The sequence below is a fragment of the Petaurus breviceps genome, unplaced genomic scaffold (genome assembly GCF_028583685.1).
Source record: "Petaurus breviceps papuanus isolate PSGF00001 unplaced genomic scaffold, PetGlider_PUasm1.0 90895, whole genome shotgun sequence".
NCBI lineage: Eukaryota > Metazoa > Chordata > Mammalia > Diprotodontia > Petauridae > Petaurus > Petaurus breviceps.
In genome coordinates this window covers 36031064-36057243 of record NW_027187372.1, presented here as the reverse complement: position 1 = coordinate 36057243, position 26180 = coordinate 36031064, and the positions used below count along the sequence as shown (strand labels likewise).

At 38.4% G+C, this 26180-nt stretch overlaps 1 long non-coding RNA gene across 2 annotated transcripts in view; it reads left to right on the top strand.

Annotated features, from left to right (window-relative positions):
* Window positions 1–26180, top strand: part of LOC138151250 (uncharacterized) — a 364336-nt gene that overhangs the window by 231064 nt on the left and 107092 nt on the right. The window contains exon 7 of one of the 2 annotated variants that reach the window (XR_011165780.1): window positions 10099–10131. The exons of the other annotated variant lie outside the window; for it this stretch is intronic. This is a non-coding gene — a long non-coding RNA (uncharacterized lncRNA). Of the gene's footprint in view, window positions 1–10098; window positions 10132–26180 lie in introns of those variants that run through there. 2 annotated transcript variants of the gene reach the window in all.

Below are 26180 nucleotides of genomic sequence, written 5' to 3'. Positions count from 1 at the left end.
AGAAGCATTAGCAGTGATGTAGGTTACCTCCGTGTGTGTGTTCTCCCATTATTATGTGGAAGGGTAGCACATCACTTTGTTAGAGATCAAGGGAGGGAACATGTAACAGAAAGTGACAAAATGCAGCATAGACCAAAGGATAGAATCCTATCTTTGAATGGCAAGATGGTGGCAGGCTTCTCCTTGCCAGGTATGGTTATTGAGTCAATCCGTCCTTTTCTATTTTAATGACATGACATTGAACATATAAGCGCTGGTATTACAAGAATAGTGAAAAAACGATTAGCATTCATATAGCAGCTTAAAGTTGTAAAAGTCCTTTACAAATATCTCATTTTATCCTCATAACAACCCTGAGGAATAGATATTCTTACCATCCCCATTTTATAGATGAAGTAACTAGGTCATACAGAGGTTAAGTGGCTTGACTAGGGTCACAGAGATAGTAAATGTCTTTGAGCAGATTTAGACTCAAATCTCCCTGATTCCAATTCAAGTTCTCTGGCCCTTCAGTCATCTAACTGTATAAGAGTTTCAGTTTTTAATGGATCCCAATTCCCTCCCCATTTTGGTGAGTTATGAGAGGGTCTAGATTCCAAGTTCCTGAGTCTTCATCTACAGGCTGATGCTATTAAATGTATGAGTTGAAATCAGTTGTAAATTGTATTGTATTGTCTACTATCCTTAGCCCATTCACAGGATTATTGGTCATGGGGGCCAAGTGAAATTAACCACACATTCTTAGAACTCTAGGGGTCAGAGCTGCCCCTTAATTATCTGGGAGTTATCTGGGCTTGGGAGCAGTTTTGACATAAAGCTATTTGGTTTATGTTTCATCATTTATTGTTTATTGCTCTTACTGATTCTATGTGAAGAATAAAGCACTGTATACAGTTAATCATATTTTGTTTGTTTTTATAGGGAATGACTCCATTAGGCCAAGGTCATGTGACTGGGACTCAGTGATATATATATATATATCAAGGTCAGGATGCTGGTGGGGTTTCTAATAGGCTAGAGGTTCAGAGTTAATTCTGATAGGCTAAAACCGTGCTAACCTTGGTTCAGCTACTCAAGAGACAGAAGATTGTTCCCTCTGTGAGGGTCATAGAGAGTTTGACACTTCTCCCAGTGGACAGGAGCCCCATAAGTGCCCATATCAATGTGGCATCATCTAAAGCTTGACCCTTTTTTACTCATTAGGATTATGCCAATTTCTGGCATCACTTCTTGGTGGACAAAATGACATTGCATGCCAGGAATTAAGGGAAGTACAGAGATAAGTAATTAAGATAAGTAAGACCAAGGTAAATCCTCCCCTTTCCATGAAACTTATAACAAAAAAAAATAAGCATTAGATTTGGAGTCATAAAGACCTGAGCTCCAACTCTAATTCTGTCATTTATTACTTGTGTTACCTTAAGTAAGTCACTAAATTTCTCTGGCTCTCAGTTTCTTCATCTGTAAAATGAAGGATTCAAATGATTTCTAAGGTTTCTTCAAACTCCAAATCTATGTAAACAGATAAATATAATACAAATTACAATAGGGTAAATGCATAAAAGTATATGGCATGCTGCACGGCCAAATAAAGGAGAGATCACTTCTATCTGAAAAGGGTAGGAATCAAGGAAGATTTCTGATAGCTGCTGGATTTGCCCTGAGTCTTTATGCATAGGTAGGATGTTAACAGGTGGAGATAACATTCTGCATTCAAGGAATGGTATGAACAAAGGAGAAAAGGAGAAAGTGAGGAATTATATTTGGGGCATGTTCAAGGGACAGAAATAAGCATAATGGAACTTAGAACATAAGGTGGAATAATAAGTAATCATTATTATATCAATTGTATCAAGCTCCATGTCATTTGATAGAAGTGTCTAGTCCATCAATTCAATTTAAACAATGCTTGGTAAATACCAACTCTGTGCCAGGCACTGTGCTGGTCTCTCTCCTTAATTATGTCAACCCCACCCGCCAGGGCAATTTATTCTCAGGGCCAGAGTGAGTGGACAAATTCTGCATAGAATAATACTTAATCTGTCATCAGTGAAGTCAAGTCAATAATAGCATGTATTTGATGGTATCTACTCAATTATCAGTAATGTCCTACAACCTGTGGATAACATGGGTGAAATACAAATCACAGTCACATACTCCAGTAGTTTACAATATTCTTTGGCAGATGACACTCATGCCCAAATAAAAAATTTTAAATTGTCAAAAGCCTAAGAGATGCCTCGGGAATGGAGATTGATAAACATCTTGATTTTCAGAAAAGTGCTATTTTATTCTTCAAATTTTCAGCATTTGTCCTCTGAGACCAAGACTGGTCATTTTAATTGATGTGTTAGACTGCTCTTGTAGTTCTGTGTTTATTTTTGTTGTTGTAGTTAGTATATCTTGTTCTTTGCGTTCTGTTTATTTTGTTCTATATTGGTTCATATAAATCTCCCCATATTCTTCTGAATTTCTCATATTTGTAATTTCTTATAATGTAATTATATTTATATCAGAGTTATGTACCATGATTTGCTCATTCATTCCACACTCATTGGTTACCCACTTTGCTTTTAATTATGAAAACTTTCTATCTTTGATCACATGGGGAAATATATCAATATGGTGAGGGGACCTCAGAGGCCATCTAATCCAGACAAGGAAAAATGAAGCTGAGGAAGATTGTGACTTACCCATGAGCATATAAATAGTAAGCAGCAAAATTGAGATTTGAACACAGATCTTTTGACTGCAAGATCAGTGCTATTTCCCCTATATTATGCTGTCACCCAAGAAGGGACTATATCTCCTTAGGGTCATGCCTAGTAATGGAATCACTTAGGCAAGGGTAGATCAGAATAATGTCAAGTCAAAATTCAGCTAGAATTTAGCATTCTTTTTGTCAATGTCTACCACAATAACTTTGTGGACAAGATGTAAACTGGAAGATCATTACTATTAGGCGGCCTCAATGATTTTTCCTTGACTCTGTTCTTGTAGACATCTTTATCAGTGGTTTGGATGATGGTATAGATGTCATGTATATAGGAATAGGATTAACCTGAGATAGTCATAACTTATTTGTATGACACTTTAAAGGTTATAAAGTGCTTTCTCCAGAAAGACAAGGAAACTGAGGTTCAATAAATCATGGAATCCCAGAGCTGAAGGGACCTTTGAGGCCATCTAGGTAGTAGACTAGATGATAACTCATTTCTCAAAAGAAATTTCCTTCTGCTACATTCTCAGCAAATGTTTATTCAGCCTTCCCTTGTAAAGAATACTGTTAGTAAAGAGAAACCCACTCTCCTGAGGCAACCTATTATACTTTTGGATAACTCTGCTTAATGGGGATTTTCCCCTTAAATTGTCCTAAATCTACCCCACTGTAACTTTTAGAAATTGCTCCTATTTCTACCTTCTGGGATCAAGCAAAACAAGTCTTATCCCTTTTCCACAATATAGCTCTTCAAATATGTGAAGATAGCTATCCTGTCCCTAGGTGTTCTCATTTCTAAGCAATACATTCTGTGTTCCTCCAAATGATTCTTATAAAGTCTGTATTTCCTCACCACTCTGACTAAGCTCCAGCTTGTCAATGAGCTTCCTAAAATGAGGTCAACAGGATGATTAAGTGACTTATCCCAGGACCTATATTCAACCCAGGTCTTCTGGTTCCAGATCCAGTGGTCTTTCCACCCTTTCACACTGGTTTTTATGGGGAATAGATATGTGACTTCATTAGCATAGGGAGTTCCCAATGAGGAAACAATTATTACCAGTGAAGGCCAGCTCCACAACATAAAATTCTAGATAGTCTCCCTAGAGCAATGAGAGGGTCAAGGTTATGCAGCCAGTGTATGACAGGAGGCTGGATCTGAATCCCAGATTCTCTCTGACTTAGAAGTCAGGTTTCTCCAATATATGGCGCTGCCTTTCTGATTAGTCAATCTCTTCTTGTAAATTTTACCACTCTTTCCACCTTGGGATTTTATGTTCTTTTTAAGGGAGTATAGCGTGAAAAGGAGGGAGAAAGGAGCCTGCATTCTTTCTCCTGAAGGTTTTAGACGTATAATCATGGACAATTTGGCAGAAAGAGAAATAGTAGCAAGCAGCAGTGAGAAACCAGCCAAGGATTCTAGTGAGCTGGCCCCAGAGGCTTTCTGGGATATAAGAGAGGGAGAATGTTAAGAAAGGGGTATCAGAGAGGGGTAGTGGCTCACAGTTGTCTTCCCAAATACTTGCCTGTGCTGTCACAGACATTTTTTGCAGTCAAGACCAAACCTTGAAGCTTTTCCAACTGGGGAGTCTGTGTTATCACATAATCCAGATTAGTGAAACTAATCTCTCTGCTTTAGCCATATAACTGACTATATCCCCTCAACAACAGAGCAATCTGCTTCTGCTAAATCCCAGTATGAAGATTTCAAGGTAATAGGTCCTCAGCAAAGCTCCCCATTGCAGGGTGTTGCAAGGTCTATCACCCCAAATGCTCTATATTTGACCAACTCAATGATGTGGAATGAGAAGCCTCCAAGTTCCATCCTAGGAACCAGAGCAACTGCTGGGGGGCTTGGGGGTGGTAGTGGTGGTGGACACTTTGGTCTGGCCACCTTCCTCAATTACCTCTTTAAACATCAAGCAACTGTTAAATACAGGCTTTTCAGTCTAACTTTTCACTTTTTCTTGGTCAGTGAATTAGCCAAGATTGATTTTTCTGCATGGCTGGGGAAGGCCTAAGGTTAAAAGATAAAAAGGTAGATTCCCTTTAAAATGTAATTTAGATTTTTTTCCCCCTAGCATTAGTTCAAATGGCATCACAGAATCACTTCAATTTTAAAGAAACACCTGGGCCCAGATTGCAGCTGCTGGGGTTGGGGGTGGGGGCCATGCAGGAGAACCTGAGCTTGGAACATGGCACAGTTGGGGCTGAGTCTGTCCTGTTATTTTCCATTCTGTTTTGCACCACATTTCTCATTCTGTTTATTTCTTCCCATCCCCACTTCCCCATTCTGCTTGCTAGACAACAGATGTATTTGTTTTACTTTAATCAGTCTTCTGAATCAGTCTGTATTTATCTTTTGTCAGTGAATGGGCAGAGAAAGTAGAAATGTCTCTGAGACTACAGGATGTTAAAACAGCCCCTCAAAACCATCAGAAAAACCAGTCAGTTCAGTGAATAGCTCTTTCATTCTCATTCTTTCATCGTATCTCTGGATTAAGAATCGGAAGGGATTGTAGATAACATCAAGCCCAATACCTTCATTTTACAGTTAAGGAAACCTCCATCCAGGAGAGGGAAGTGATTTGCCCAGGGTCACATAGGTGAATAGATGTCAGAGATCAGAGGAGAGAGTGTTGGTCTTCAGTTTCTAAATGCAGGGTACTTTCTACTCCCTCAAGTGGTCTGGTAGGAAAGGGAACCATACTACATGGACATTCTACCATCTGTTGAATAGAATATTGGTCTAGGAGTTTAGAGGCTTGCAGTCCAACACTTGAATTCATAACCTGAATGTCTTTTAACTGGCTGTATGACCTTGACAAGTTGCTGAGAAACAACCATGGGTTACTTGGCCTTAAGTCAGCAAGATCTGAGTTTAAAATCTTGCCGCAGACACTTAGTAGGTGTATTAACTACTGAGTCATTTAGTATCTCTCAACTTTTATTTACTCATCTGTAAAATGGAAATAATAGTAGAATCTATCTCACAGAGTTGTTCTGAGGATGAAATGAGACAATATATGCAAAGCACTTTGTTATTCAGTCATTTTGGTCATGTCTGACACTTTGTGACCCCCAGTGGGGTTTTCCTGGCAAAGACATTGGAGTGGTTTGCCATTTCCTTCTCTAGCTCATTTTACAGATGAGGAAACTTAGGGAAATAATGGTTAAGTGACTTGCCCAGGATCATATAATTAGTAAATGTTGTTTGAGGCTGGATTTGAATTTAGGAAGATGAGTCTTCCTGATCCCAAGCTACATATGCATACACATATGTGTATATGTACATATGTGCTACTATTACACATACTATATATACATTACCTATTATTATCTTTATCTATCTATCTATCTATCTATCTATCTATCTATCTATCTATTTATCTATCTATCTATCTATCTATCTATCTATCTATCTATCTATCTCTCTCTATCCTGTATATATGCCACATATTTATATATACCTTTATATATACATATATAGCTTATATATTGTAATGGTAATGTAATTTGAATTTGAAGATCCCTTTGTGTTGGCAAAGGTAGCACTTAGGTAAGCACTTTAGGTAAGCACTTAGGTAAGCACTTAGTAAATGATCAAGCCTCTGTTGGGGAAATAGAAGGTATGAACTCCTGTCTCCTGTTGCTGACATAACAGGAAGGGGTTGGCTGAAACAGGAAGCTAATTCTGTGTGTATATAAGAAAAGCCCCAGAGTGTCACAGTCAGAATTTCTTGGGACCAGCAGAAATACAGAAAGCTGTGGCAGAGCAGCCACAGAATAGAGAATCAAGAACTGAGCCAAAATTTCCTGAGAACTTATGGTGGTGGAGCTTCTTTTGAACAGGAGCCTGGAGCCCAGGTGACTGAGGAAGCATAACTGGGATGCTGAGTCTTTGTTTGTTTGTGGCTTGGTTGAGCCTTGAATTCCCTGGAGCAGAAATGGTGAAAGATCTAAGATGTACCAGACCCTGAGAACTTCAATGTGGAGCTGGACCTAGCCAGAGAGCTGGACAAGGAACTGGGAGCTGTCTGCCATTGAACCCAGGTGACAGTCTGGTGAATCCAGGTAGAATCTGGGACCATGGAAGGGGATCCAGGGAATCTGAGAACTGGCCCCAAGTCAAGATGAAAAGACCTCTCCATGGGTACTTAAAGATGAAATTGTAGTTTACTAGTGACCTAGGGGTGGAGGGTTGTTGTATGATACTTAATAATTGATTGCTCAGTAAGTGACTGATTGAGTTAATCAAGTTGCTGCCATGAGTGGAAGACTTTGACTATTGTACTTTGAGATGATTGTTCTTTGTTAAGACTTTGAATAAGTGACTGAGTTAACTTAGTTGCCCTGTGAGTGGAAGACATTGACTATTGTAGTTTAAGCAGATTGTTCTTTGTTCTAAATATTGTGACCACTTTGGTGAAAGCTATGTGGCCATTTTAATGATAACCTGTTTTGAATACTATATTGTGATTTTTCTGTGATAAGTTGTAATATTGTGAATGCTGTACCTTGATTTTCTGTGGATGTTTTGCTTTTATTTATTATGGAATAGAGTGTTCACTATGCTGTGTAATCAGAACCTTAAAAGCTGTTCACAGTAGCAGTCCTCTGGAAAGCTTCTGTGCATATATCCACACTTATGTAAAATATATGTGCAAATGTATTTGTGTATATATGTGTATACACACCTATAAATATGTACATATATAAGCATATACACATGTACACACAGATACTCATATGTGTGTACACATGTATATATAATATGTATATATGCATATACACATATACATGCACACATAGATACCTATACCTATATATAATCTATATCTGTATCTGTATTTATCTCTATGTCATCTATAGATAGGAAAGCCACTTCCTGGTCATTTGTAAGGATTAGGGTAGATTTTAGCTTATGCCTTCCAATTTAGCTCCTTCCCACAAAACCCTGGTTACACAATAGACCACAGTAAAAAGTAGATAAACACAGGAATCTATAAATAGCAAAATGAAACTGGAGAAGTTATATAGATTACAATATTTGAGTCAATGAACTCTTTAGGTTGGAGCAAAAAGAAATCCCAATTCAGACCAGGAGAGGAAGAACAGTCTCATTTAAAAGAAGTCCATTCTAATAGTCTCTAGAATTTCAAGCAAGTTCCAGATACCCAATAATGTCAGCTTTCCATGCATGATTTCTAGGTCTTTCTCTTTCTTCCCTGGAGAGTCCTGCATTCATGTGTCTCTCCCAAAGAATACTTGGAAAACATTCATTAGGTTCCTAACACAGATGTGCAATGTCACCCTGAGAATTCTCTTTGCTAATCAAGAGTTTATTTCCCTCTGTATAAGTAGCAGCATGCAAAGTTCCACAGACTTAGGCTGAAGCCAAATAACCTAGGTAAAACAGGAAAATATTTACTCATATGTAGACCTCATTCTGAGCCCCCAGATTGTGGTGAGGGCATGGTGGGAAGGGAATCTTGGCCTGTGTGGTGCTATTATCTAGAGAGGTAGTCTGGAGTATGGGATTTTGCATTAGAAAATGTGAGTTCAAGGCGGCTAGGTGGCTGTGTGAGTAAAGCGCCGGCCCCAGAGTCTAGAGTACCTGAGTTCAGTTCCTGCCTCAGACACTTAACACACACACACACACACACACACACACACACACACACACACACAAACTAGCCGTGTAACCTTGGGCAAGTTACTTAACCCCAATTGCCCTCCAAAAGGCAAAAAAAAAAAAAGAAAATGTGAGTTCAAAACCCAGATGTCATATGTATTAGCAGACTATAGTCAAGTTTCTAAACTTCTGAGTTTAATTTCTCATCCATAAGAGTGGGATGTGGTAAAAAAAAGTACTGGATTTAGAGCAAGAAGATCCCCCTTTAAACCATCCCTCTTTACCCAATCCCTATACCCGCCATTCTATAGCTTCTTTTGGGCTCTCTATAATGCCTGTTCTATAGGTAACAAGCCAAATTTCATCTTAAATCTTATTCTTTCTCACTCCCTCTATCTTCTTGCACTCACTGAGACCTGGATCTCTCCTGATCGTAGCCTCTTTGCATACTCTTTCCATCACTGGTTGCCCTTTCACCCATGCCCTCCACTCAGACCCTCCACCCTGCCTCTACTCTGCCCCATTCATTGGTTGAGATGGAATTGGATTGCTCCTTGCTACCCATTGCCATTTCCAGACTCTCTACCACCTCCAGTAAATAATTTCTCTTCCTTTGAGGATCATTCAAACTACATTTTTCACCCAATCAAGTGCCACCTATTGCAGAAAATCTTTCACCAGGAAAACACCAGCTGCTAGTGCTTTCTTCTTTAAGGTTACCTTGAGGGGGGGCCAGGTGGCTCAGCGAATAACAGCACCAGCTCCAGTGTCGGGATGACTTGGGGATCGAATCTGGGCTCAGACACTTAGCACCCACCCAGCAACACCTAGCCGTGTAACCTTGAGCAAGTTACTTAACCCTGATTGCTTCAAAAAAAAAAAAAAAAGGTTACTTTGAATGTGCTCTGTAAGTATTTTGTACACACACACACAAATACACATACACACAGAGTTTATCTGCTTGCTTGGAATGTAAGCTACATGAGGGCAGAGACTGTTTTGGTCTACTCTTTGCATCTCTTCATATTCAGCCTAACAAATAATAGGCATGTAATAAACATGTGCTTACTGATTGACTACACCAGAAGGTGGAAGGTATCCTTCCTCATTAGTCTACTGAAATTATGGTTATGGGTCTCTACATTGATTGGAATTTTGAAGTCTTTTTAAAGTTGTTTCCTTTGGCATTGCTTTTATCATCATGTAATTTATTTTCTTTGTTCTGTTCATTTTATTCAGAATCAATTTAAAAGCTTCCCAAGTTTCTCGGAATTTTTCATGTTTGTCATTTTTTAAATGTTATAATATTCTTCAATTGCATTCATATACCACAATGTGTTCAGCTAAATGATTAATACCATTTTTTCTTTTCTTTTTTCTTTTTTTGCTACAACAAAAAGTTGCTCCTGTAGATATGTCTCCTTTTACTTTGACATCTTTGGGGATATATACCTAATGGAATTATGCCTAGTGTGTGTACAGTTTAGTGATCTTTGGGAATAATTCAAAAAAATTATTTTCCAGGATAGAAATGGACCATTCACAGTTCCATAACAGTCTATCAATATGTCTGTTCTTTTGCAAACCCTCTTGTAATTGCCATTTTATTTTATTGTCATCTTTGACAATTTGATGAATGTGAATAGAAATCTTAGAGTTATTTTAATTTTTGTTTCTTTTATTCATGATTTTGATAATTCTTTCAAATAGTTGCTGATGACTTGCTTTTTTTTTTCATTTGCAGGCTGCCTCTCTATATCCTTTGCTTAACTGGTAGGTAGTGACTTTTATTCTTAAATATTTGGGTCAATTTCCCATATATCTTGTCTATAGTCTTTTATCAGAGATATTTAACAAATAAAGAATTTTTCCCTTATTTAACTGCTCTTCTAATTCTAACTATGTTAGTATTACTTCTGTAAAAGCTTTTAAATTGTATGTAATCAAAGTTGATCATTACATCTTTTTTTAATTCAATTTTATTTTATTTTCAAAGATCAGCTTTCTCTCCTTCCTACCTTCCTTCCTCTGCTTCCCATTGAACAGGAAAAACAAAACCTCTCTTACAAACATGTATCATATCCCTCAAAAAGAGCCATAAAGATTTTTGTACAGTTATAGAACTTGTTTTACCTATCACTAATCCTTTCTTTTTTCTACCTTCCTTCTAATCCCGCCTCCCCCTTCCCCCCCACCCATTATCCTCTTTCCCTCCTATTTCCCTGTGGAGTGAAATGTTTTTCTATATTGAATTGTGCATTCCTGCATGTGTGCATGTGTATGTGTGTGTGTATGTATTCTTCCTCCTTTTGACCATTTCAGATGAGAATGAGGTTCAAGTGCCCGCCTTTCTCCCCAATCCTTCCTTCTTGTTCATATAGATGCCAACTTGTGTACCTTGAACATATGAGATAATTTTCTCTAATCTTCTTTTCTTTCTCTCCCCCAAATATACTCCTCTTTTTCTCTCCATTCTTCTTTTTTTCCTCCTCCTCCTCCTCCTTCTTTTTTCTAAAGACACCATAGAACCACTCCCAGGCCTTGTCTAATTGGATTCTTTCTGTGAACTCTGATGATAACAGGGATCAGAGAGGACACATATATCGTCTCCCTATGTTTGAATGTAAGCAGTTCAACTTTGGTTATTCCTTTATCATTATGCATTTTTCATATTTCTCTTCATGCCTGTTTTTGAGCTTCAGAATTTCTATGCATCTCTGTTCTTTTCATCAGGAGTACTTAGAAGGTCTCTCTTTCATTAAAGGTCCATTTTTTTCCCTCTATATCATCCTACTCAGTTTTGTGTTTTTCTGGGTAAGTTGTTCTTAGCTGTAATCTTATTTATTCTTTCCCTTCTAGAATGCCATATTACAAATTTTGTACTCCTTTAAAGTTGTGGCTTCTAAGTCATGAGTGATCCTGACTGTGGCTCCTTAGTACTTGATTTCTTTCTTTCTAGCTGCTTGTAATATTTTTCTTTGATCTAGCTTCACTGGATTTTGACTATTATATTCCTGATAGTATTCATTTAGGAGTTTCTTTGAGGAGGTGACAAGTGGATTCATTTTATTTCCACTTTACCCTTCTGGTTATAGAGATCTGGGCAGTTTTTTAATTTCTTGAAATATGATGTCTAGGTTCTTTTTTTTTTCTTTTTGGTCAGGGTGATCAGCTAGTGCAATAATTCCCCAATATTTGCTTCTCACTGTATTTTTCAGGTCACTTATTTTTGCTGTGAGATGTCTTATATTTTCTTCTTTTTTTGTCTTCTGACTTTAAAAAATTCTTATTACCTCATGGAATCATTGGCTTCTTTGGGGTCTATTCTAATTTTCAGGAAGCCTGTCCTCTTGCTGAGTTTCTGCCTCAACCCCCCAAAATCAAATACTTCATGACTTAGCCCAGAGATCTCTTAGGACTCCTGTGATATTTATTTTAACCTTTTTTTCTCCTCTATATTCTTCTAAGCCTCTACACAATCTTCATGGATGGTCAAAGTGTGCAGGTATTGGGTGCTAGTTTGTTTTTTGTAGTATCCCACTAGAATTCTGAAAAGCTTAGAAGTAGTGCCAATCAATGGTGATACTCTAGTGAATGGTGGAGTGTTGATTGTTTGAAGTTAAACCCAGGTTCTCTGACCATAAATTTGATTAACACCCCAACACAGTAACAATACCTCTACTGAAAAGTCTCACATGGTTCTTTGGATGTGAGAATTGCTAAAATACAGAGCTCTGAGTGTTGAAGGGCTTCAATATATCAGAGCCACAGTGTCCCCTTTTCTATTGACATCAATAACATCCTTGAAAAATTTCAAGCTCACCTAGTTGTATCCCTCAAAGGTCTTTTACCCAAATACTAGTTATAAAAAAAGATCAGAAAATGATGGTACCTTGTGATCCACTGTCCAGGACAGCATCACTTCTATACAAGGTCCAATAAGTACAGCTGGAATAAACTCATGTGGATTTGATGATGAGACCAATGTGACTGTCTTCGAGTCCCAGGATGATCTCTTTCCCTGACTCTGCTTCTGAAATTGGATCAGAAGATTTTAACTTCTTCATGATTGTTGCTCTGTTCTCTTTACTAGTAGATAGAACATAAACGTGGTCATCGAAATTCACAATTACAACAAAAAAAATGGATATATCACTCTGATGATTACCCCATTGGGGTGTTCTTATGTCAGCCTTTCATGTCCTTCATTCCCTTGGTTTTCTACTTCTCCAAGGAGAATTGGATTGTGCATGATCCATGTCTCACATAATGGTCTTGGGTTCTGTGTCTATAGTTCTGTAAGGGTGCTGTTATTTTTTGCTTTTGTGGTCCATAGTTGAGAAAACCTGGTGCCTGCTGAGACTGAGCCCTGTGAATTCTATTGACCCTTGAAACTCAGGAGTACTTGTCCAATGTGGACATTGTTGGCAGTGGTTCTGTGTTTGCATAGCTCTAGTGACATTAGGTGCACAGGGCTGATGTACCAAGCAATGGCTTAATCTCTGCTGTGCAATTTTTCTTGCATTCTCAGGATACACAACACTGAGCTGTATCAGTTTCTGTACTCATTGCTTCCTGAGAAAGAACTCAATAGATTTTTTTCTTCTTTGTCCTGCACAGAAAATTAGCAAAAGTGTCTTCCAATCCATTCCCCTCAAACAATTCAGCTAAAGTTTGTGCACATTCATGCCAGGCAGTATTTGACCTTGAATGTATGTTATTGCAACTATCTCTCCCTCTTTGGTTATCAGTCTTATCATTTGGTCTGATTCAGGGCCTTCCAGTGTCTCAACTACACATTTGCCTGTTCAACCCAAGTCTCCCAGTATTGTTCTCCTGGGTGACACGATTCATGTCCAGAGAAAATGCCAGTCTTGGGTTTATGGTATCTTTCTACTACAGAAGATATGACCTTGGCCTTACTTGCAGATGAATTAGAGTTCTTAGATTTAAGCATGACATTCAGCCTCTCTGAAGGAATGTTTCCTTTGTTTAGAAATGTTATCTCTTTAAGCAATGTCTCTTCTCAGAGGATAGGCAAATCTAGAAGTCCCAGGAATAACTCCCTACTGTCAGCCCTCAGTCATATCTCTGCGGTAAAAAATTCTCAAGCAGAGGAAAAACATCTTCAGATATCTTATTTGCCTTCCCATCAGTGGCATTAATTATATACTCTTCCAATCTTTTTACCTTTTTGCCAAATGTCCTTCAAATGTCCTCAGTTCTTAAGGTCTTGGTCTACTAATATTAGAAGGCTTCTATTCTTTGCAACCTCTCAATTACCTTAACATATCTTTTCTGAAGATTTCTTCATGCATAACCATATTTATATACAAATATTGATGCAACAGATAAATGTAACGTATTAAGACAACAATGTTCAGTTAACATTCTTTCTCAGGGCTCTTTCTACCATGCCACAACATGGTCTGGTACAATAGAAAACAAGAAAGGATAGAAGAAAGGATAGCAGGAAGCAGTGTAGGAAGGAAGAAAGGAAGGAAGGAAAGTATGAAGAAAAGGAAGGAGGGAAGAAAAGAAGGAAGGAAAGAGGGGAGGAGAGAAGGAAGATTGGGTTTGTCCTTTGTTTTTGAAGGACCATGGCATCAGAGAAATGATGACATGGCTTACAGTTGACTTTGATTTGAGTGAAGGAGGGCTGTGCAAGGACACCAAGCTCATTTTCTCCTCCAGAGCCATCTGGATCCAGTGACCAGATATTCATCAGGATGATTGGAGATGATCTGGGATGCAATGGGAGACCCTGGCCCTTTTAGTCTAAAGCCTTTTCACATACTCACTTAGAGTAAGGTAATGCCCATTCAGTAAATAGGCCTCTTTAAGAAGTGAGTCATGGGCAGATAAGTGGTGCAATGAGTAGAGCACAGGCCCTGGAGTCAGGAGGACCTGAGCTCAAATCTGGCCTTAGACACTTAACATTTACTAGCTGTGTGACCTTGGACAAGTCACCTAACCCCAATTGCCCTGCCTTCTCCCTCCAAAAAAGATAAACAAACAAACAAAAACAAAATAAAACAAAAAAAGAAGTGAATCAAGGGGTGGTTCCTTTAATTAGAAAAAAGGAGCCAGGAGGGCCCAAGATGAAGCTATTAAGTGGAGCTTGGTCAGGGACCTATTGTGGTCCAATCTATGTGAGTGAATCCAATCAGAGTGAACTGGGTTTAAGGTTTTGTGAAAGAAGAAAAGAAGGAAGGAAGGGAGAGAAAGAAAGAAAGAAAGAAAGAAAGAAAGAAAGAAAGAAAGAAAGAAAGAAAGAAAGAAAGAAAGAAAGAAAGAAAGAAAGAAAGAAAGAAAGAAAGAAAGAAAGAAAGAAAGAAAGAACAGGAGAGAAGGGAAGGAAGGAGGGAAGGAAGCAAGGAAGGAGGAAAGGAGGGAAGGAAGAGGAAAGAGGGTAAGGAAGCAAGCATTTATTAATTGCCCACTATGTTGCAGGCATTTTGCTAAGCACTTTATAAATATTATCTCATTTGATCTTCATAACAACCCTTTGAGGTAAGTACTGTTATGATCTGCATTTTACAATTCAGGAAAAGGAGGCAAGAGTGACTTTCCTGGGGTCACACAGCTAGTTAAGTGTCTGAGGCCAGATCTGAGTTCAGGTTTTCCTGACTCAAGGACTCAGTCTAGCAACTAGAAAACCAAACAAGCAAACAGGGAAAAAACAAACAAAACATTGGGTAGGAAAGACATAATAAGATGTATTTATTTATTTCTATTTTGTTAAGCATGAAGAACATTTCTCACTGAAAGAAAAAAAAAATACTTGTTTAAACAGCTCAGTGATCTTGTCTAAATGAGAGTCCTGAAACCTTCCGCTGCCGCCCCCCAGCTCCCATAGGTGATAAACCCAGGTCTTCTGGCCCCAAGTGGAACTCCTTCCCCTCAACTCTGTTTCTGTCAGTGACGACAGGGCTCACTGAATGCTTTCGGTCAACAGAGAGAGGAGAAAAATAACTGCCTAGGATGATACCTCCAAATAATTGATAATTTGCCTAAATGAACAAATCAGGCGAGATTTAATTGCTGGCAGCAGCGGCTGCTTTTCAGGAATAGCGAGGTCTGTAATTGCCTAAATATCTCACGTGTTTTTCTGTTCATTTCTTACCCCCGCCCCCACCTGCCTTCTTTATAAACCACATGTAATTGTGTAATGACATTGATGTGAAATAGACTTGCAGCATTATGAATGACACTTACGACAAGATTGTCAGGCAGTGACAGCTTGTTGACAGCCCTGGCAAGAAATTAATCACTTTGGATACTTGAAAATGTGCTCATTTATTGTCACCAAATGAGATCTTGCTAGAAGACCAGGCGGCTCTTTGCTTGTGGTGGTCTCTTAGGGACAGCTACATTGTGTTTCCGCTTTTGGGGTAAAGGGTGCCTCCTGCGGGCCCTGGGGTTAATGGAATGGAATATTTGGGGGAAATTCAGAAGCAGGGGCACTAGAGATACCTGGTAGGCACCTCTTGAAGCAGAGAGGGGGAAAAAACCCCAGCCAGGCTCTTGTTTGGAGATGGCAGTTTGAAGGGGAGAGCAGCAGTCCTGTTGGGATTGATGTTAATAAAGACAGAAAGCCAAGGAAAAGAAAGGGCTATTTTTAACTGGGTAATAGGGAGTAAATGAGGGCCACCCTGTGATATGCTAAGATATGTCTGCACTCATTTCTCCAGCAGAACTCTGACTCTCACTGCTGGGAAGACATCTGTTAATTGCTTTCTGCTGAACTTCACTTAGGCGATAGGAGGAATGGAAGTAGCCAGTCTAGCTGTGTTGTCTGAAACATTTCTCTGTGGAGTTTGGGAAGCAAGCAAGGAAGAAGCCAGCTACCAGCTGAGATAAGCTGGAAGTGTTTCCTCTGTTTGGGTTTGGTTAAAACCCCTGGCTGTGCACAAGGTGCATTGACCATGGGTTTTTATTGAAAACCCCACAATACAGCTGTACATTGATGGGGAGAGGACCTTGGTTTTGGTGTTGAAAGTTCAGGGCCTTGAATCCTTACACTTCCACTTGATAACTGTGTGATGATTTAAGTCACTTGACTTCTCTCAGACTCAATTTCCATATCTGCAAATTTGAGGGATGCTAACCCTTAAACTAGTTCCTTTATAGGAAAATGTAAGGATCCAATGAAGTGATATTATAAACACATAGATAGGCAGATGGACAGACAGATGTAGACAGATCATAAATAGACAGCTAGCTTAGACAGATGAGAGAGAAATATAGACAAATAAATATAGACAGACAGATAGATGATAGGGCATTTATAAAGTAAGTACTATATACCACCATAATTCTGAACTATCTTGATATAAAGACAAAAAAGCTATGACAATAAGGAAGTAAAAATATTCTAGTGGCTTAGTTGAGCTCTCAGTGTATATAGGCTCATTTTTCTGAGAGAAAACTTTATGGGGGAAATGGATGAATGCCTAGTGTCTTTAAGTGAGAGGATGGGAGACTGTTGATTTTCCCCAGAAGGCAGTCTTGTTCAGAGGAGATCTTTCTAGAGCAGAAGTCTATTTAGCTCTACTCTAGGAAATAGTAAAGGAAAAGGGACATCCACACTGCTTTATTTTAACCACAATTTATTTATTAGGCTGTTCTCATGTTTTTTTGGTTTCTTGTTCCAATGAAATCAACACAGATTTCACCATGCCCTCACTCGTCCCATAGCTTTCCAGAGACTGCCATAACAAAGACAGCCATAATGCTATTGCTACTTCAGTCATTGTGAGAAGAGCAAAATCACTGTTCATCCCACTGAGCTTTCAGTGGTGAGTGGAGGAGGAGAGAACAGATAAATCCAAAACAAGAGAAATAAGAGTTCAGTATTTTAGCTGATCCATGATCACATTAATGTGAGTACTCCCTCCTGTGTTACAGATAGTAGCCTATCCACAGCTTCTTATCTAATGGGACTCTCATCTATGTTGTTTCCCAACCCAATGTGCTAGAAAGCTTACTTTAGGTCAATAAACACAACATGGATACAAATATTTTGTGCTTGGGCTTTCTATCTTTCATTCCTCACTCTTGCAGTTCTTCTAGATCATCTAATTTTCTAATCATATATTTTCTGGATGATATCTTTTAATGCACTTCTTATGTATAAATAATTATTGTTAATTTTTTGCAGCCTATTTCCCTACTCCACATTTCTCTTCATTGCCTTTAGAGTCATCTGCAATTTAGATTCTTTGGATATTTTTGGTATTCTACAGTGTTCCATAATAGAATTAATAATTAATTACTAATTCTATAGAATTACTGGAAGAACATTCTACTTCTTATACCATATTAGCGATTGAGCTTTTAGAATGCTTATGCATTTGTCATTGATTATGAAAATAGTTTGTTATAGAAATGGTGATGAATCTCTTCCACTCCCCTTCTCCCCCCGCACCCTCCCCCCGCATTTGTTGCTTTACTTTCAATTTCATCTTTAAGTTTTCTTGGAGTGATTTGGACTAATCAGGTTTCACATCAATCTTTTTACAGACACAGGTTTTCCGCAATCATTCTTTGATATTTAATGACACAATATTACCCATCATCTACCATCCTCTGCCACAAAGTTTTGAAAATGAGCTTCCTTTTAAACTGATGTTCCCTTTGACTAGCATGTCTCTCTGCTTGGCAAGGAGATAAAATATTTATTAATTATGGTGATTACTGGGATCTATTGATCCCTTTTGTGGTGATTGATTGGAGTTGTTAAACTTCTGTTAGTGAATGGGGTTAGTCTGCTTCACTGTCTTTTTTTTGTTTTCCCCACTAATCTATATTTCTTAACTATGAGAGCTATCCAAAATCAGAATGAGAAATGGGAGCCCCTTATTGGAGGTCTGCTAGGAGAGGCTGGATAAGTACTTTGGGGGGAAGTAGAGAAGATTTGGGCTGATTGGCCTCGAGGTCCCCTTCCAGTTTTGAGATTCTGTGACAAGTATAGATTCAAGGACACCAAAAGACCGTGCTCCTAATCAAATAATGAATTCATCACCAAAAAAGAGAGGAGGTCTTCCTGAAGGTTAGAACACCAGAAACTCCAGAAAGATGGTCTTGTTCATGAAGCCAGAGACTTTGCCTTGGAACCCATGATAGTGATGTATGGCAATTACTTCATTAACTGATGCTGATTTTGAGGGATTTCCAAAGACATCTGGGAGACAGGAAATAGAATTCACTAGAAGGGGAAGGAGAGACCTGTAATTAATATCTTGCTAAATTTAGATTCTCACAAACTGATCCATTTTCTGTTCTTTAATAATTTTTAATGAGACTGTTCTATGGTTAAAACTTTTGCTACCCTCAATGTTTTCAGGTGTGTGTGTGTGTATATGTGTGTGTGTGTGTGTGTGTGTGTGTGTGTGTGTGTGTTGAGAAGCTGAGAGGAGCAAATAGAAATATATGATTTTAATCATCATGTTCTCAGGAGTAAACCAGAGTGGGGGCCCAAGTCATTGTAATTGTTATTGTATAAATCTCCAAGATTAAACTCATAATATATTGTACTCATTCCCAGTGCTTGTCATCCAACTCCACCTTGTTGGTACAAGCCCTTTGTCTACACTGTCTCTTTTTGAACCTACCTATTCTTATCACACATGATTTTCCCAAAATCTAATCCATTTAACTGAGCCCTTTGACACCCTTGCTTTCATAAATGTCTCTATGCTCTCAGACTGTTCAGATAAACATTTCTTCTGCAAGGTATGTAGTACAAGTATCTCAATTTTACAGAGGAAGAAACTGAAACATTAAGTGACTAGTCCATGGTCACACAGCTAATAAGAATCTGATGCAAGATTTGCCAAGTGCAGCACTCCTTCTGCCAGGACACAGGACACAGTCTCAGGGTGTTGATTTTATCACGAGGGGTGTTTAATCTCAAGTTGGATAACCATCTGTCAAGGATGTCATGGGGGGATTTCTGAATGGTGCAACCTCTACTGTCCCTTCCAGCTCTAAGTTTTTATGACTTTGCCCCATTTGGATTGCTGCTTAGACCTTCACTCATCCTGGCACTCTCACTTTTCTCATCAAGGAAAACAAACCATCCTATCTTCATTTATTTAGATTAGAGAAATGATGGCCTTATTTTAAGGCTGCTCATGCTTTAAAAAAAAATAAAAAAAATGCAAGAAAAGATGGTATCTTTGTGTGGTCTCTCTCTTTTCCATGAAGAAGAACCCAAGGGGGAAAATGGACAAGTTCACAGAGCCCTTCTATTAAACCAGAAGAGAAAAGGCTTGTGGTGTGCTAAAAAGAGATTATATGTATTATATGTAGGGTAAGGCATCATCGCTCTCTGGCTTTACAATAACCAGTAGTGAGAGTTTGGGATAGTCACAACTTGCATGGCTCTGAGTTTCTATAAAATGGAGAGAATCTTTTCTATCCCACTCCTGTCTCCCCTTTCTTTGCTCACCAGGTTATGATGATGAACAAATACAGTTTTAGGATCATGTGACCATGGAGAGTAGAGTGGTATGCATACCCTACTGGTATGCAGGTCCCACAGTTTATGCTAGCTATGCCTGAAAATATGGAGTTTCAGACTCAGTCAACCCTCTGGAAAACTGAAATGGGCAAAGTTTGTGAATTTCCCATCCCTCCATATTTTTTCAAATCCCTTCTCTCTCTTCTGGAACATCGTTCTCCAAACTCACCCAAGGGACCTCAGAAACCAGATAGTTCAACATTTTCATTTTAAACATAAGGAAAATTAGGCCTAGGGATATAAGATGTCTTGTTCCAATCACAAAGATTAGTAATCATGAGAGGCAGGATTTGAACTCACGTCCTTTGACTCCAGAGGCAATGTTCTTGTGGCTTCCATAAGTAAAACTCAATACACATGAGTGATTACTGGGACAATTAATAAACCAGAAACAATACAGACCAGTGTCATACTCGTGGCTCTTGAGCTACTGACTGCCTATAAAACTGAAACACTGCCAAATCAGATTAAAATATAATTAGAAAATGTTTAGCTAGACATAATGCATATATTAAGCATATATATAGACACACATTACATATAATGCACAGAGTGCCTGACCTGGAGTTAGAAAGACTCATCATTCTGAGTTCAAATCTAGCCTCAAACACTTACTAGCTGTGTGACCCTGGACAAGTCACTTCACCTTGTTTGCCTCATTTTATCATCTGTACAATAAACTGGAGATAGGGGCGGCTAGGTGGCGCAGTGAATAGAGCACCAGCCCTGGAATCAGGAAGACCTGAGTTCAAATCCAGCCTCAGACACTTAACACACACACACACAATTAGCTGTGTGACCCTGGGCAAGTCACTTAACCCCAATTGCCCTCCAAAAAGGCAAAAAAAAAACCCCAAACCCCAAAACAATAAACTGGAGAAGGAAAAGGCAAACCACTCTAGTATCTCTACTAAGAAAAACCTAGATGAGATCATGAAGAGTCAGACATGACTAATCGACTAAGTAACAACAACAAAACATTAATTTATGGTTTCCTAAGTCAATGTGCAGCCCACTGGGATATGTTTCTCTTTGAGTTTTACACCACTGGTGTAGACCATAGACACCAGCCAGATAGAAGCTGACCATGGCAAAGGAAGTACCACTTAATCATTAAAGAACCTTGCTGAGGGAAAGAAAAGGTGCTTGCCCTAGGATGTATCTTCCCAGTGGAAAATGCTGATGTTTCTCAGTAATAGCTTGTAGTCTGTTCAGAAAATATAGCCTAGTGAGATGCAGATAGCAAGTCACAATGAACATTGTTAGGATAGAATGCATATTGTTTTGCTTACCTAATAGGCAGGCCATCCCTTGAGGCCTCCCATTTATTTGAGTTATTTCTTAGAAAGCAGGAAGGCATCTCTCGTGGAGATGATTTTTTCCTCTTAAGACTGCACACAGTAAATATCATTTGTTGAATAAATTTAAAACTGCAGAAGTCAGTCTTATGAGTGATGAGGTGCCCTTCAGAAGTCAGGACTTGATTGTCTGCTCTTCTCACTCCACATTCATCCCTTCTGGAGAAGTCATACTGACTCGGAGTTTTTCAATTCTATGCCTATGATGCTGTGTGACCCAAGGCAAGTTACTTGGGTTTCACCTTGGGTAAGTCAGCTATTTTTAGTCGCCTCTTAAGAGAGAGGATTGGACTGGATTACTGCTAATATCCTTTTCATCGCTACAATTTTGTGATTCTTAGATTCCCAAATGTTTATCTCCAATTTTGATTTGCATTTTTGCCTTATATTTTCCAACGCCCATGGCATATATCTATTGGGATCGCAATCAAACAATCAGAAAACATTGCTATTGTGCATAGGGCACTATAATGTGGGGAGAGGGGTGAGGCAGAATATGCATTTTGGCTAAAAAATGAACCTTGACAAGGACCTTGCAGATTATTAAAGGTATAAGAAACGAAGTCAGAAAAGTAGAATACATAGTATTTCATGGTAAGGGCATTAGGGAATTGTAAACAAGGTACTATGAGAGGTTTTAGAGTTAAGGCTGTTACTCACCAAGGGGAAGTGAGAAGGCTTCCTGAAGGTGCTCTTAAATTTGGGTTTAGAAGGATAATGAGGAGGATCTCAGGGGAAGATGAAGAAGGAAGGCACATCACACATACAGAATGAACTAAGCAAAGACCTAAATGTGGGACAATGCATCTTACATTTAGGGACAGAAAACTGACTGCTTTATCTAGATCTTAGACTGCATCTAAAGAAGGGAGTCACCTGAGAAGGGAGTCAAAAGGTTTTAGATAGTTAAAGGCTTTCAATGCCTGGCAAAAGAGTTTAAAGTTAGACAACTAGGGTGTGGCAAAGAATTTTTCAGAATTTATTAAGCTTCTACTATATACCGGGTATTGTAATGAGCATGAAACAACTATTACCTTATTTGACCCTCACAACAACCCTTCAAGGTAGGTGCTATTATTATCCCCATTTTACAGTTGAAGGAACTGAGGCAAACAGAGATTAAATGACTTGCCCAGAGTCATACATCTAGTAAATGTCTGAGGCTGGATTTGAATTCAGATCTTCCTTACCCCAGGATCATACCTTACCACATCATGTAACAAAGAAGTAATGTGATCATATTATGATTAAGAAATATTTTTTCTGATAATACTGTGAAGGATGGATCAATGGTGGGAAAGAGAAGACTTATAAGAAGGTTCATGCAATGGTAAGGTAGGGAATAAGGAAAGCCTGTTTGTAGCAGTAGAAATAGATAGGAGGGATGGAAGAGATAGATGGTATGAAGAGAGTCAACAGGATCTGGGGATTTATTGAATGAGAGAAGCAAGGAGGAGGAAGAGTCAAAGATAGTCCCAAGTTCCCGGGCATGAGAATGGTGGTACCATAGATAGAAACTGTGAAGTCAGAGGGAGAAAAAAATTGGGAGGGAAATAAAAATAAGTTATATTTAACTGACTTTAAAGGTTGTAAAATTCTTTACATACATTACCTCATTTGAACATTATAACATCACTACAAGGAAGATATGACAGATTATCTCCTTTTTGCTGATGAGGAAACATGATCAGAGAGGTTAAGCAGTCTGCCCATGGCCACATAGCTAGCAAGTGTCAGCCTTAGGATTTGGACCCAAGTCTTTCTGACTTTGCCCATATCAAGCTACCTCTCTGAAAAGCAAAATGAACTTGGTTTGGGTTATACTGAGTTTGAGGTAGAGGGACAACCAAGTGGAGATGTCTTGCAGCCAGTTAGAAATGTAAGCCTGGATATCAGAAAGGAGGTTAAGTTTGGAAGTGATTTGGGAGGCATAGAGGATTGGGTGTATGAATGACATTGTCAAAAAAGAGAACGAATGGGATGAAAACCAAAGACAGGATGCACTAGATGGTCTCTGAGGTCTATCCCAAGTCAGAGCATCTATGACTTTGAGAGGAAACTGGAAGGTGGGGAAAGATTATTAGGTGACTGAAAATATTCTCCAAATAGATTGTAAGATCCTTTAAGCTAGGGACCATGCCTTATTCTTCTCCTACATCCGCCATGGTGCCTAGGACATTCTGCTTCTCAGTAATTATTTCCGGTTGATAGACTGTAGGATAAAAGTGAGAATTACCTATTCAACTAGAGACAGATTGTATTTAGACATTTTAACAGCAGGCAGAAGACACCAACATTGTAGTGTAGCTGGTTAAATTATTATTAGAAGGCAATTCATATTTTTGCAGATAATTCCTAATTAATTTGCTGTAGTTATCTTGTTAAATGTCAATTAAATTTCTCAGTATCCCTTATAGGTTTCTTCTATTCACAAAATGCAATTGTGTAGCTATTGCTTATGTCATCTTTATTGCTTATATAATTTATGGTTAAATACAAGTCAAAAAGATTAAACATCCTTAAGTGCACTAATTAATAATCAATAGCATATTTACATAATTAATTGAAAAAGGCGTCCTAATCAGCTAGTGCCTTGCAGCTAGCTGAGTTTTGGCTAAAACTTTCATGTCTAGAAGAAACCCCATCTCAGTGTCAAAGTATTTAGCAGTCCAGGTTTTTTTTTGGTGGGGAGGGGTTAATGAGAATGATAGACCTGAAGCCCCAGTACCTAGCATGTTGTCTTACATGTAGAAGACTTGCTTATTGGGCTAGGTTAGATTATTATATATCTATCAAATAATTAGAAGGGCAAAACCTTCAATATATCAGATTTTCTCTTTTTCTTTAATAGCATTTTTGTTCTGATTTTATGTAAAGACAATTTTTAGCATTCATTTTTGCAAAATTTTGAGTTCTAAATATTTCTCCCTCCCTCCCCTCCCCTCTCCTCTTCCTAAAACAGCAAGCAATTTGATATAGGTTATACATATGCAATCATGTAAAATATATTTCCATATCAATCACAGTTGTGAAAGAAGAAACAGATCAAAAGAAAAAAATACATGAAAAAATTAAGCAAATGAAAACAGTATGTTTCAATCTGCATTCAAAGCCCATCAATTCTTTCTCTGGATGTGGACAGCATTTTTCATCATGAGTCTTTTCTAATTGTCTTGGATTGTTGTATTGCTAAGGAGCTAAGTCACTCATAGTTGATCATTACACAATGCTGCTGTTACTGTGTATAATGTTCTTCTGGTTCTGCTCATTTCATTTGTATCAGTTCATACTAGTCTTTCCATGTTTTTCATCCTGCTCATCATTTGTTATTGCATTACATTAAGCATTATGTTTATAGTACAACTTGTTCAGCCATTCCCCAATTGATGGGCATCCACTCAATTTCCAATTTTTTTTTGCCACCACAAAAAAACTATCAATATTTTTGTACATGTATGTCCTTTTCCCTTTTTTATGATTTCTTTGGGATTCAGACCTAGTAATGGTATTGCTGGATCAAAGGGTATTCACAATTTGGTTGCCCTTTGAGCATAGCTCCAAATCGCTCTCCAGAATGGTTGGATTAGTTTATACTTCCACCAACAGTGTGTTAGTGCCCTGATTTTCCCATATCCTGTCAAACACTGATAATTTTCCTTTTCTGTCATATTAACCAAGCTGACAGGTGTGAGGTAATACCTCAGAGTTGTTTTAATTTGTATTTTTTAAAAAATATTTTAAAATGTATTTATTTACTTTTCGTTTACAACAATCAGCTCCCCAAGCTTTTGAGTTCCAAACTTTCTCCCCCTCCTTCTCCCCTCTCCGCGCCCCCCCCCCCATGGTGGCATGCAATCTGATATAGGTTCTACAAATACCTCCACATTAAACATTAGTCAAGTTGTAAAGAAGGATCATAACCAATGGAATGAACAAGAAAGAAGAAACAAAACAAAACACAAAAGAGAGAGAGCAAGCAGTTTGCTTCAGTCTGCATTCAGACTCTGTAGCTCTTTCTCTGGATGTGGATAGCCCTCTCCATCATGAGTCTTTTGGAGTTGTCTTATAACCTTGCATTGCTGAGAGGAGCCCAGTCTATCAAAGTTAGTAGTCACACATACATTGTGTCTGTGATTGTGTACACATTTCTCCTGGTTCTGCTCTTCTCACTCAACATCAGTTTATATATGCCTCTCCAGGTTATTATAAAGTCCGTCTGTCTGTTCCTCATTTCTTGTAGCACAATGGTATTCCATTACATTCATATACTACAGCTTGGTTAGTCATTCCCCAATTGATGGGCATCCCCTTGATTCTTTGCCACCACAAAAAGAGTTGCTATAAATAATTTTGTACATACAGGTCCTTTTACCACTTGTATAATCTCTTTGGGATACAGTCCTTAAAGTGGTATCAAAGGGGATGCACATTTTTTTTACTTTTTTTTTTTGCTTTTTTTGGGAGGGCAATTGGGGTTAAGTGACTTGCCCAAAGTCACACGACTAGTAAGTGTGTCAAGTGTCTGAGGCCGGATTTGAACTCAGGTCCTCCTTACTCCAGGGCCAGTGCTCTATTCACTGCACCACCTAGCAGCCCTTTGGGAATAGTTCTAAATTACTCTCTAGGATGGTTGGATCAATTCACAACTCCACCAACAATGCATTGGTGTTCCAATTTTCCCACATCTTCTCCAGCATTTATCATTTTCCTGTTTTGTCATGTTAGTCAATCTGACAGGTGAAATGTAGTACCTCAGAGCTGTTTTGATTTACATTTCTCTAATCAACAGTTATTTAGAGCATTTTTTCATATGATTATGGATATCTTTAATTTCTTCCTCTGAAAACTGTTCATATCTTTTGACCATTTATCAATTGGGGAATGATTTGTATTCTTATATATTTGACTCAGTTCTCTGTATATTTTAGAAATGAGGCCTTT